We start from the raw sequence: 14,566 nt of genomic DNA, 5'->3' as shown, positions 1-14,566 counted from the left end.
GATTCAGATTTCATGTGGAATATAAAAGCGATCAATATAGAAATTTGAAAGCTCTCACCACAGCAAGAATCCACTATCATATTTGTACTTGTATCTATGCATTGTCACTTTCTCCAGACACAATGGATGATTTACCCATGCTGCTATCAATGGCCAAACTGCTCTGTACTACTTTCGTCTCCTCTCATCTGTTAAAGGATATTGCTATAATTATGTTTTTTCTCTCTAGTGAAAAATGTATATGTCCATTTTCCCCTCTCTACTGTGGTTTCTTCCAACATCAGTAGATGGAGGGAGATATGAGATCAACAGAGATAGCTTATGTAAATTTTGTATTTGAAATATGGCATAAATACAGAAGAGTCCACAAATCCTAAGTGTGTAAATTGATGGTTTTTCAAAAAGTGAACACTGTGATATAATCAGTATTTAGTTCAGGAGAAAGAACAGGATCAGCACCTCAGAAGTCCTATTGTGCCACCTGCCAGTCTCAGCCACTATTTTGAATCCTCACACTTTTCAACATATTGTGAGAAAAGCTAGTTTTGGAAGTCTGAGAACAATGTCTATTAGATCTGTGAAATAAGACAATTAATTTAATGTTTATGTACATCAATTCCTCTTCTGTAAAATGATAATAAGAAATATTTTTATTTTATTTTATTGTTAACTAAGCATTTACTTCACAGCAAGTACTATGTTTAGTGAGGGTGTGGTACTATAGTTACAAAATAATTATTATAAACTTGAAAAAAATGATTATATAAGCCAAACATGTGAGAGAGGAGTTCAAATTCTAAAACAAAATGAATATGGTAGCTACTTTTTTCTATTTTTATTTGGAAGTTGAATTATTTTCCTTCCTTGAAGAGGACATTTATGAAATAATACTGAAACTTGAAGCTAAGGTATGATGGCAACATTATTAATTTCATATACAAAAAGGAGCTTTAATGTTTATAGTAAGAGCATTATATTAAAAAGGGGAAAATACAAGATTAAAATTTTATAACCATACATTAATACTAGATTACTACATTTTTACTTACCTATTTAATTAATGCTTGTTAGTAACCATAAAAAGACAGTAGGCTTATAACTATGAAAGACTGAAAGAAGAATAAAATTGAATTATATAATGGTGGCTATCATTTATTAATGGCACAGTGATAAATACTTTCAAGCAGTTATCTCATATAATTTCTCTCAACAGCCCAGTAAGGTTGGCTATCAGTGAATCTATCATAATGGGCATGAATTTTGGAAGAGAAATTTCTAGATTCAGGCTCTGTCATTTGTGCAAGCTAAAAAGGTTATTTAAATGTAGGCATGGTTGATTAACATATATATATATATACCTCATTAGTAAATGCAGGAAAATTACAAGTTCCATTTTGTATACATGAGGCAATAGATACAAGGACATTCACCTACTTACTTTTTCACACAGTGCTAAATAAATGTTATTTTAGTAAGGATTTAATCAATGATGTCTATTACATAAGGTAAGGTTTTCAGCCCCATTTACAGATAAAGAAAACAGATCCCAGAGAAAGTAAATAAATATGGTCAAGGTCCCCTAGCGGACAAGTAACAGAATTTGGATCTGAATCAAAGCACATCTGGCTCTGTTTCTATGCTACTAACCAGCTCTCCATGTTGCCTTCATTCTTGACTTTAAGAAGTTTTACTGTACTTGGCAAGAAAGATATATTTTCAATACAATATTGAAATGAGATTCTTTCTCCTGTGAGCTTTGAGCAAAGGCCGAGAACAATACTCGTAAAGGAAACTGTCAGATTACTTGAAAGGAACATGTTGAAAGATGATGAACATAGTTCTAACAACATTAGCTCTTCATCTGCCTTCAAGTTTGAAAATAAAGTGGAAATGATTGGAACACAGTGTTCTTTGGAGAATGTTGTTAGTAGACTATACCTTCCCTCATAAAAGAAAGGGGAGTACTTTTTCTCCAACATAATTTTGAGGGGCTTCAACACAAATTCTTAGAGAACTTGACTTCAACCTTGGACTTCAGGGGGCCACAAAGATAGGGTCTAACTTTACTGAGACTATTCTTAGGGGAAATTGCAGAGGCCAGATGGCTTGAAGATGGATTAGGTATGATGTAGAGGTTTGCACTGGGAGAACTAACTTGATCAGAACCATGCTGCCTATTGTGTCTCTAAAAAGTAATCTCACACAAGATGATTAATCACATGTAAGGGCAAAGATACCCTTCTGTGGCTTTGGGGATAGTGGAGAATCAATAGCAGGCACAGCCAGTAGAGTCACATTGTTTATATCAAATCATTTTCTGTTGAAGTTTCCTAGTAGAAGTTTCTATGAGGAGTCTTTAAAAATGCCCTACAAGTTAATGAGCCTGAAATTGTACATCTGTTATCAGAAGCAACCTGAATCATACTGTAACTGTACCAGTCAAGGGTAATCCTTTTCACTCTCCTCCTTCTATCCCAGCTTCACTTGAAGAGGCCAGAAATTATGGCTAGTTTAGTGAGAAAGACATGGATAAGAACTAGTAAAGATATGGACCCTAAACCTCCCTATTCCTAAAATAACCACTTGAGGATTCCAAGCAGGGCTGGAGAAACTTTTCAATGGGAAGAGTACAGAATTGTGATATAATTTGAGCTGGAGCTTAGTTAGTAACATGAGTCTGCTACTATGACTAAAAGTAATCAGAATATGTGGGACTTGTCACAAATACCTTCACCTAAAAGGAAAATGCAACAGGTCAGGAAATATATGAAGATCTATAAAGGCACATAGCTCTGAAAAGGAGTGGTGGCCATACACTTTTGGATATACATGCAGTAAGATATGATAAAACTTATGATACAGGAGATGAAGGAGGAAAAAAAATTCATGATGATTCTCAAATTAAAGATGGAGACGCTCTATACAGTCAACAAAAACAAGACCAGGAGCTGACTGTGGCTCAGATCATGAACTCCTTACTACCAAATTCAGACTCAAATTGAAGAAAGTAGAGAAAACCACTAGACTGTTCAGGTATGACCTAAATCAAATCCCTTATGATTATGCAGTGGAAGTGAGAAATAGATTTAAGGGCCTAGATCTGATAGATAGAGTGCCTGAAGAACTATGGAATGAGGTTCATGACATTGTACCACAGACAGGGATCAAGACCATCCCCATGGAAAAGAAATACAAAAAAGCAAAATGGCTGTCTGGGGAGGCCTTACAAATAGCTGTGAAAAGAAGAGAAGTGAAAAGCAAAGGAGAAAAGGAAAGATATAAGCATCTGAATGCAGAGTTCCAAAGAATAGCAAGGAGAGATAAGAAAGCCTTTCTCACCGATCAGTGCAAAGAAATAGAGGAAAAGAACAGAATGGGAGAGATTACAGATCTCTTCAAGAAAATTAGATATACCAAGGGAACATTTCATGCAAAGATGGGCTCAATAAAGGACAAAAATGGTATGGACCTAACAGAAGCAGAAGATATTAAGAAGAGGTGGCAAGAATACACAGAAGAACTGTACAAAAAAGATCTTCATGACCTGGATAATGACGATGGTGTGATCACTCAACTAGAGCCAGACATCCTGGAATGTGAAGTCAAGTGGGCCTTAGAAAGCATCACTATGAACAAAGCTAGTGGAGGTGATGGAATTCCAGTGGAGCTGTTTCAAATCCTGAAAGATGATGCTGTGAAAGTGCTGCACTCAATATGCTAGCAAATTTGGAAAACTCAGCAGTGGCCACAGGACTGGAAAAGGTCAGTTTTCATTCCAATCCCAAAGAAAGGCAATGCCAAAGAATGCTCAAACTACCACACAATGGCACTCATCTCACATACTAGTAGAGTCATGCTCAAAATTCTCCAAGCCAGGCTTCAGCAATACGTGAACCGTGAACTTCCTGATGTTCAAGCTGGTTTTAGAAAAGGCAGAGGAACCAGAGATCAAATTGCCAACATCCACTGGATCATGGAAAAAGCAAGAGCGTTCCAGAAAAAATATCTATTTCTGTTTTATTGACTATGCCAAAGCTTTTGACTGTGTGGATAACAATAAACTATGGAAAGTTCTAAAAGAGATGGGAATACCAGACCACCTGACCTGCCTCTTGAGAAACCTATATGCAGGTCAGGAAGCAACAGTTAGAACTAGACATGGAACAACAGACTGGTTCCAAATAGGAAAATGAGTACATCAAGGCTGTATATTGTCACCCTGCTTATTTAGCTTATATGCAGATTGCATCATGAGAAACGCTGGACTGGAAGAAACACAAGCTGGAATCAAGATTGCTGGGAGAAATATCAATAACCTCAGAAATGCAGATGGCACCACCCTTATGGCAGAAAGTGAAGAGCAACTCAAAAGCCTCTTGATGAAAGTGAAAGAGGAGAGTGAAAAAGTTGACTTAAAGCTCAACATTCAGAAAATGAAGATTATGGCATCCGGTCCCATCACTTCATGGGAAATAGATGGGGAAACAGTGGAAACAGTGACAGACTTTATTTGTGTTTTGGGCTCCAAAATCACTGCAGATGGTGACTGCAGCCATGAAATTAAAAGACGCTTACTCCTTGGAGGAAAAGTTATGACCAACCTAGATAGTATATTCAAAAGCAGAGACATTACTTTGCCGACTAAGGTCCATCTAATCAAGGCTATGGTTTTTCCAGTAGTCATGTATGGATGTGAGAGTTGGACTGTGAAGAAGCCTGAGCACCAAAGAATTGATGCTTTTGAACTGTGGTGTTGAGAAGACGCTTGAGAGTCCCTTGGACTGCAAGGAGATCCCACCAGTCCATTCTCAAGGAGATCAGCCCTCGTATTTCTTTGCAAGTAATGATGCTAAAGCTGAAACTCCAGTACTTTGGCCACCTCATGCAAAGAGCTGACTCACTGGAAAAGACTTTGATGCTGGGAGGAATTGGGGGCAGGAGGAGAAGAGGACGACAGAGGATGAGATGGCTGGATGGCATCACTGACACAGTGCACATGAATCTGAGTGAACTCCGGGAGTTGGTGATGGACAGGGAGGCCTGGTGTGCTACGATTCATGGGGTCACAAAGAGTTGGACACGACTAAGTGACTGAACTGAACTGAACTGAACTGATGACTAGAACAGAGATATCAATTATATTAAATCATTCACTGTAACCCGCCAGGCTCATCTGTCCATGGAATTCTCCAGGCAAGAACACTGGAGTGGATGGCCATTCCCTTCTCCATGGGATCTTCCCTACCCAGGGATTGAACCCAGGTCTGTAATTGCAGGCAAATTATTTACCTTCTGAGGCACCAGGGAAGCCCATTCAAAAAAAAAGGAAACAAAAGAAGGAATCATGCTAAAACATGTCTAATATTTAATAGTAGATAGTTTATTATTCAGTTCAGATATTACATGTAAAATTCTCTCTTTTGGTCAGATAATACATATTTTAAAAACTTATGTACTTGGTTATTTGAAAGGACAGTCATAACCCCTTTAGCCAGGATAAAATTTTTTTCTCTTACTGACTTCTACAACAGAAAGAATTTGTATTTATATCTACAAATGTACAAATGGAATTTAAGTTTCTTCTCATGAGATCACTGTCATAATTTGCTTGGCATTTTATACCCTCATCTTACTGTTCCCAAAGCAGTTTGATACTTCATCCCATATGTATAGAGTTACACCTACTTCATATTCAAAGACCATATCTAAATTTAGGATTATTTTTGGAACTTTATCCTGATATTTTAAGATTCAGACAATAAGTTGCTAACCTATCAAGACATATTATATCCCATTCTTATTAACTAAGCTCCTGCATCATTCTGAACCTAGTATTTTGTCCTTAAGTTTGGGATATTTAGCACCTTTTTCTCTCCCTGGAATTGCATCTCATTTCTGACTCTACAGTCTCCACCTCATTTGATGTGTCAGTTTGGTTATTGTCACTTTCTTGTATATTACAATAACCTAACATATACAAAGCTGTTGCCCTCAGTACAGTGTCATGTTGTCAGAATTACTTATATAACCAGGAGTGATAGTTAAAATATTTAACACTGAGGAGTCGTTGGCATGTACTGCTCAGAAAAGTTGCTGCCTGGGGCTTTGGAACAAAATCTTGAAATTTCCTTGCTGAGTATGATATTAACATTGTGGTTGTTCATTTATCAGCAGGAAGGAGGCCCCAGGAGAAAAAATGGGATAACAGAGACGTTATGGGTGGAGAGAGGCATTCAAGGACCTAACATGGTAACTACTTACGGTTTCCTGGTCCAGTCATTCTTTTGCGTATATGCTGCATGCTTGGCTGAATAGAAAGTCACACTGTTTGAAAGATCATGCAGGTTTGCAAGGGGAGTAAGGGAATTCCTGGACTAAATAACTTGATTTGACAGCATCTACTTTTTCAATCAGTGTCTGACAAATGTTCTTAGCCCACTCTCACATCTCATTGCTAGAATAATGAATTCACAAATCTGATACATTACAAATCTGTTTATAAGTCCCTGTGGCCCACTGCTGCTTATGGAACACAATGCAAATTCATGGTATTGTAATGTAATACTGTAAACAAAGACGCAAAATATGTGTATTTTTTCTCTTCCATATTCCAAAAGTATTTCTGAGTGCCTGTGTTTTTGATATGTTTTGACAAAAAAGATTAATAAGAGTCTTTGTCTCACAGTCTGTTGAGTTTGACATGTGATTCAATAATTACAGGGCTATGTGATGAGTGTTGATAGTAATATGTCCCAAGTTCTGTGGGACCAGATTTGGGAGTGACTCACTAAGCTTGGCAAAGCAGGCAGAAACAATGGAGTCAGGAAAGGCTTTTCTAAAGAGATGACATATGAGTTTAGTCTGGATGAATGAGTAGGAGTTGGGCTTCACTGATTCTTGCAGAAGAGAAGAAAGTAACAGAGCAGGACAGACAGTTTACACAAACACATTAAAACAAGAAAAATAATTCCCTGCATGGGAAAGAATACACAGCTGGGGAAATGTGAATGGGAGATGAGGGAACAGATCATAAATGACAATTACAATATGCTAAGGAGTTTTAAATCTATTTAGTAGGCAATGGGTGCCATGTTCCATAATTATAATCACATCCTTGTAAACATCTTCAAATGCTCCCCATTGCCTTCAAAACTAAGTAGCCTGCTAAGATTTAAATTCAGCAAAGTGTATTCTAAAAATAGTACAGATTAACACATTGTGATTATTGGTTTATTTGCCTTCTGTATAATTCTATGATTCCTTGAAAAGAAAGGAACGTGACATTTTATATTATAGTCTCTGAAACTATGTCATTGCTCAATATTTTGGGTAAGTGAATGATGTCTTAAAATCGTCAACCAAAATAAATGTCAAAATAAGAACTTTATGCCTTGTTTCTCCATTCTGTGGCCTTATGCATTTCACAGCAAATGTAAATATAATTCCATGATGAATTAATCCTGACTTAAATGACAAATGTGACTTAAACATTTAAGGAAATAAAATGACTTCAACGTGTTCGCCCTGGTGTTAAGTCCCAGTACTTGACTAGTTTTACTAACTATTTAAAGATTTACTGTAATAAGAGCCCACTCTCAAAATCCAATCTAATCCAATTTAATCCCAAAGGGCACATCTTATGAACACTTGTTTTATATTTGCCGTAATTGGTTTCAGTTCTATTTGTCAAGTCTTAGCTCTAGGTCCAGTTTTATGCATCTACACAAAAATCTATAGAGTTTGTGGAAAACTATCTTTTGAGTTTCAAAAACTTACCTGTGGGGTGACACAAGAAGAAAAGACAAGACAAATGTAAATAGATAGAACTACACTTTAGAAGTAGTTGGGCATTTGTTGGTTATTGGCAGACCATGTCAATGATAAAGAATTTCAGGTGCAAATACTACCAGTTTTATAAATATATCGCTTAAGAAAAGTAGTTAAGTCCTTTTCTTTCCTATTTCAGGCTATAGTTTCTCTCATAATGCCAGAAGAAAAAAAAAGATTTAAATTTATATTCCACCAAATCCATAGAAGTAGTTATAAGGCAAAGTGTGTGCCTTTTGTTTCTAATTATAAATTTTTAAACAGAAATACAACCAATATGTAACTTTATATTAGTTTCAGGTGTACAAATAATAATTTGATATTATCATATTTTGCAAAATGATCGCATGATAAGTCTAGTTTATATCTATCACTGTACATAATTAATTTTCCCTTATAATGAAAGCTTTTAAGATCTATTATTTTAGCAACTTTCAAATATACAATATTGTTAACTATCATCACCATGTAATACATAACATTCCCATGATGTCTTTATTTCATGTACGTTTGAATCCTTCTCACTCCTTTCACCCACCTCCAACCTCCTTCCTCTGTTCTCCATATTCCACAACCACCAATCTGTTCTCCATATTTATGAGCTCATTTTTCTTGATATATCAATTATCAGTCATATGCTCTTGACTTACTTGCAATGATCAGTGATGCTTGCTGTCTTAACCACCTCCCTTTCCCATTTATTAATGCTGCTTCCAGACTCACTGTTCTCACTTCAACGATTGGTTATCTCATCTTCCTCAGACATACTATTTTTAAAGTTGAGCTATAATTCCCATCTTATTAACTGTATCATCCAGTAATTTTAGTATATTCACAAAGTTGTTTCAGGTTCCAAATCTTTGTTCCCATCTTCTAAAGTACTTTTATTTCTTACTTAGGCTTTCAACACACACTACAGAGATAGCCTGAATTAGGAAATAGAAGTTTAACCTCTATATCCAAACATGACCAATCACTGTGTATAGGCTACTGCAGGGAGGGGCCAAAAGTTTGGGTGGCCTTCCTCTTTAGAGGGTCCTTCATTGTACATAGGTCAGCATACAGCCTCCAAAAGAACACCCATAATATCCTAATCTGTGTGGTCAGGACACATCCTGAGCTGAGCTCAGGAGAGTCAATCAGTGATCCTTACTTTTCAGTAAGATAAAGATCCAAGGAGGCCTTGCAATATTTCTGTGCTGACTCTTCTTCCTTTAAGTCCAATACAATTTCTGATCTCTAAGCCTCTCTTATTATTTCACACTGATGCCCTACCCTAGACTCTTTCAAAAATCATTTTTCCCTCTCAGGGCAGGACTGATAGCAGGTGAACTATTAGCTTAGTATCCATAACACATGAGGCCTGGGTTGACTTAGATCATCCCCTTTTTTAATCACGTTTCTGATCACTTCCTAATTAGAGCTGGATATTTAACATTGGAAATGCCACTTTCACAGTAGAATCCTGTCCCAGATGCCCACACAGACCAGCAGATAAACTATCCTGGGTAGTTACCTCAAATAATTTAAGAATCTCTGCCAAGGTGAAAGTCCAGAGAAGAGAAAATCACACATTTCTGATTATTTTTCTCTCTTCTTGCCTCTTCCTCTATCTCTCTATATTGTGTCCTCCTACCATAGAAATGATTTACTTATAAACATACATAGGCATCATCTTCTGTATTTTTCAGAAAAAGCCACACAGTAATTAATCCAGGTTGGACCATGACATGCTCAGTGTGTATTAAAAAAAATATATGCTTTGTCTCTTGATAGAATAATCTGAGGTTCAAGCTTATTTTCTAGCATAAAAAATCATTATTTTGATGTTCCAGAAGCTGAATGTTAACTTGGCATTGATCTTTGATGATTCCTATATGATAAGCCCTATTTTATGACCATACATCACCATCACAACTACCACCACTATCTCCAAAAGCAGATGCATGCCCTGGTTGAGGAAGAGAAAAAAAAAAAAATCTTTCAGACAAAAAAAAGGAAGATAATTTTATATGGATATGAGGATATGAAACTAAAAACTGTATTATGCATATATAAATGCATGAAATGCTCAAAGAAGCAAAGTTAAACATATTTTCATAAAATGTTAAAAATAATAATGCAAAATGTATATTTCTACTGGGAAGAACACTAAATAACATTTTTCTATATTCATTTGATCAGATGTGGACCAATGTTATATGTGACATGTAATATAAAACTCAATTGAATAATCTTTAAGATTTCTTTATAGAACACAATGCCAATTACTCTAGCAATCACCTAATATAAATTGCCTTTGTTGTCTGAAAAACACCTTCAGTATTCTTGGTCATATTTATCATCATATTGAATATTTTGAAAGAAATGTTTAAAACTGAACTGGCAGTAAAATGGAAACAGCTTAATTTCTAAGACGTAGAATGTTAGATTTCAGTTATATAACTAATGTACATTAACATTTCTTTTTTTGTCATATTTGTTTGACCAAGTATAATTTCGGAAATAAGGTGTTCAAAATATTTTAATTTTCTTTTTAAAAATGGCTGTTACCTTGTGAGCCCCATTTGGTTATTTTAAAAAAATAAAAGATGAGACTTTTCTTTGGATAAGCTAAAATAACAAGAAATGTTACAATTACGAGCTGATTTTCCTTTTTTTTAATTTTCTTTCATAAAGCAATGAGTGATTTGTAACAGGTGAAAAATGTTAATATGATATTTCAGCATTCTAAAGTAAATTAACATCCAAATGTTTTACATGGTCACAGAATGGAAATTATCTTAATAATTATTAAAATTCTGTGTAATTATTTACTAAGTCTAAACAGTGATGTTTTATATTCCTTATTGGATATTGTGTGCTATGAAGAGCCTTAGTGTAATGGATTAAACAAAATGTCATTTTAGACAGGTAATTTTGGAGAGTCATGGATTGAATGTGAAATTGTTGATGAACTAGAACTAAAATATTATTATTCATTTGGTATGTTTTATAAAATAAAATCTATATTTAATAAAGTTATTATCTGATCAGTATGTACTTGAAAATTAAACGGAAACTGACTACTTGTGGGCAAGATATTAAGATATTCCATCACCTATTTCTAAATTAGAAAATGTTTTCAACTAATCTCTAGAGTAAACTTAAAATTCTTTACTCTTACAGAACCACAAATTTTCCTGAAATGACTGACTGGCTGCAGTGAAAAGAGTTTATGAAGCACTTGTATTTTTTTGGTGGTTTGATAAAGTGTAAAACAGCTTTTGTAATAATTTTGAAATGCCTTTATTTGGCAGCAGAAATAAATTTATGATAATTCAAAAATTTGTCAAACAACAGTTCATAAAATTTTCATAAGCTTCTTATTCTGCATCCTTAGGACGTTGCAAATATGTCTTTATCAAAAATAAAATATTTATGACTTTAGAGTAGTAAACCATTCTCCATATTAAAAAAATGATTTATACTAGTTTTATGAGTTTAATATCAGCTTAACATTTCTACTAAGTCATTACAGAAAGGAAGTTACTTACTGTCTCGCTGTTCCTGACTGTGTACACTGTTCCTTGAACCCATTGAAGACAGAGCGCGAGCAGGGAAGCTAGAAGAAAACTCAAGGAGGCATAGGAACTGCAAACGCATTAATTCTCTCGTGTCTGGCACAGCAGCTCTAGTAGCAGACACATTGTATTCCCTTCTCCCATGGTTGACCCAGCGAGCACAGTCAGAATACGGCCTCACCGCCATAACACAACGTAACGTGCGGAACAAACGTGGCCTGTTGCCAAGTGCGTGCATCGCGATGCACATGCTCAGTGCTGTCAGTGCTCTCAGCTGTTGTATAACCATGTATTTGCAAAACCTGGGGCGAGAGTAAGAGGACGTTGGGTGAGAGAACCTGACCACACCATCTTGGCTAATTTGCTCTTTCCCAGCGTTCTACCACTTCGGGGTCTCTTGCCTCACAATCTACGCACAAGCCATCTTTCACAATCTTCCCTTGGTGATTAACGCTGACCCTTGGCTTTATGTCTTGCAATAGCAGTTGCTACAGACATTTACATCCCCAATGCATAATAAAACCTAATGTCAGGTATCAGTTGGAACTCATGTTGCAGTCTTGCCCTCATGGAGCAAAAACAGCCACTCACCACATGTGGAGTGACTTTATCTTCCATGGCCAAGTCCAGTCCATTATCACTTCTTGTGAAATTGCAGGAGAGCCTCCACAGGGGCAGTTCCACCCCTGCAGGTTTTTATTGCTTGTGTGTTAAGTCACATCAGTCGTGTCTGCCTCTTTGCAACCCTATGGACTGTACCCTGCCAGGCTCCTCTGTCCATGGTTGGCTGGTAGATTCTTTACCACTAGTGCCACCTGGGAAACCCCGCAAAACCCTTCACAGTTCCCAGGCCCACACCTTTGAGGAGCGAATTTTTGCAGCGTTCACAGCCCACCCACAAGATTCCAAATGCTTTCACGATGTTTTAGATCTACAGCATAGGACACAGACTAAATCTACATCATAGGAGCCAAATTTTACAGCACACTGTTCTAAATCTAGGCCACAGCCTAAATCTTAACCATTCGGCCACTGTAGCCAACAATGTATGCACTCGGAGCTGGAAACTGCTACCACCTGCTGTGAACAAGGCTGCATTTGGCACCGGTGTCAACCAGGGCCATTACTCTCTGTGCATTAGCTAGAGACCAGTGAATTTCAAGTTCTACATGGGGTCTCTGGTCCCTGCTTGGGTTATTCAGGTGCGCACCTTAGTCTGAGCCCTATTCAAAGTGGAAAAGGACTTCTAAAGGAATATCCTGGGGCATCATGTAATCTTCTGGCTGAACTGCCCTTATCTCTTGCTGTGGGTGCTTCACAAACTTGCTAAACTGCTTCTCCCATCTCAGTTGCCTCTATAGCTCTAGGAGCAGAGCGCTGGGGGGGTCTGACTATTTTATTTCTGTCACTCCCACTGCCAGCAAATTAGCCCACATTTACTTTCTCATCACCTGGATGGGGCCTTTCCCAGCCTGGCCCATTTTGTATCCTCACACTCCTGACACCTTTCGCCTGCTGCTACTGCTCTATTTCTCCCAAGTTAGCCAGCATTGAGGTCACTTCATAGAATGGGGCACCCCACATAGAGTGCAAGAATAGCATTCAGGGATCGAGAAGGGGTGGATGGGGCATTGTTCAAAATGATGTAACATGCCACCCATAAAATGCTTGTCATCTGGGCCTCAGGTATTTGGATTAAATATTGACTGTTTCATGCCCAGTTCTCTCACAACCGGGGCCCACTCAGCATAGGTATGCCATTTACTCATAGTATCCAGGAGCTATCCTACATTCACCCACATGGTGCAGACGGAAGCGTTAATACATTCCATGGGGGTGTATGTTTGGTTAAGTGTGCCCTCCATGAGTTGCCTAGCATTCTGCAAACTTTGTCTCGATGAGGGGTGAGTGGTTATAGATACCAACCATTCTGTTTCATCACTGGAACAAATGATACCATCCACCCCTGTGTCCCAGAGTCTCAAAAGTCCTGTTGCCAAGGGTTCCCTTTGCTTACCCAAGTTGACCAACTCTGCCTGAATATATTGTGAATAGTTTGTGAACTCAGTCACATTGGGGGCCCCTTAAGGATGCCACCGCTGGGCCTTAGGCTGCTCTTGCTTTGGATAATGGAATCCTTTCTGTTGTATAATGGACGTCGCTGCCCAGCAGGGACCCAGTCTCATAACATTCATCATCCTTATTCTCATAATATTCATCATCATCATCGCTTAACGCCTTGCCATCAGAGATGCTGGTTCTTCAAGGCCACAGAGTTCTTGCTCTAACACCAATGTATGTTGCTCTAGTTCTTCCAAGCATCTCTGCACATAGCTCACCTGCACTGCATTGGGCAGGACACTATCTGTATTCAGCTTCAGAGGAGTCAGGAAAATTCACCCCAGGATGCCAGCAACAGTCCATGCCACCTTGTTTGGGAAACAGGAACTTCCCACCTGTAACAGCTTTTCATTGCTATCCAGTGACCTGTCCACTGTCTCCCAGTCTTCCATGGGGGCTCACACCAAGAGGACTTGCAGCCACCTGGTACCGTATGCTATATGGTGGCCACTGGCTTCCTCCATCCATTGGAGCCTCAGGCTCCTCTGTGCTGTTCTGTGCTGTGCTTAGTCGACTAACTCAGTCATGTCTGACTCTTTGTGACCCCATGAACTGCAGCCCTCCAGGTTCCTCTATCCATGGGGATTCTCCAGACAAGAATACTGGAGTGGGTTGCCATGCCCTCCTCCAGGGGACCTTCCCAACCCAGGGATCGAACCCAGGTCTCCCTCATTGCAGGCAGATTCTTTACTGTCTGAGCCACCAGGAAAGCACTCAGCTCCTCTACCTGCCGGGTATCCAGGTGACTATGCCAGTTGTTTCACTGTTTCTTATTGTGCACATTGTACCTTGAATCCATGGTAGGCAAGGCATGAGCAGGGTGGTTGGAAGAAACCTCAAGGAATCATAGGAACTTAAAACAAGTTTATTCACTCCTGACTGGCACAGCAGTCACAGCAGCAGTCATGCTGTAGCCTCTCCTCTCATGGTTGACCCAGGAGACAAAGTCATAACACAGCCTCACAAGCACAATCCAGCCTCATTAGCCATAATGTAGCCTCAAGGGCTCTTTGAGGTGGAGTTTGTATATGCTTCCAGAACAGAAGTAGCCCTGT

This window comes from Budorcas taxicolor, chromosome 3 (assembly GCF_023091745.1).
Source record: "Budorcas taxicolor isolate Tak-1 chromosome 3, Takin1.1, whole genome shotgun sequence".
In the NCBI taxonomy this organism is placed as follows: Eukaryota; Metazoa; Chordata; class Mammalia; order Artiodactyla; family Bovidae; genus Budorcas; species Budorcas taxicolor.
The sequence above is the reverse complement of the archived record's forward strand: the minus strand, read 5'-3'. Positions refer to the sequence as shown.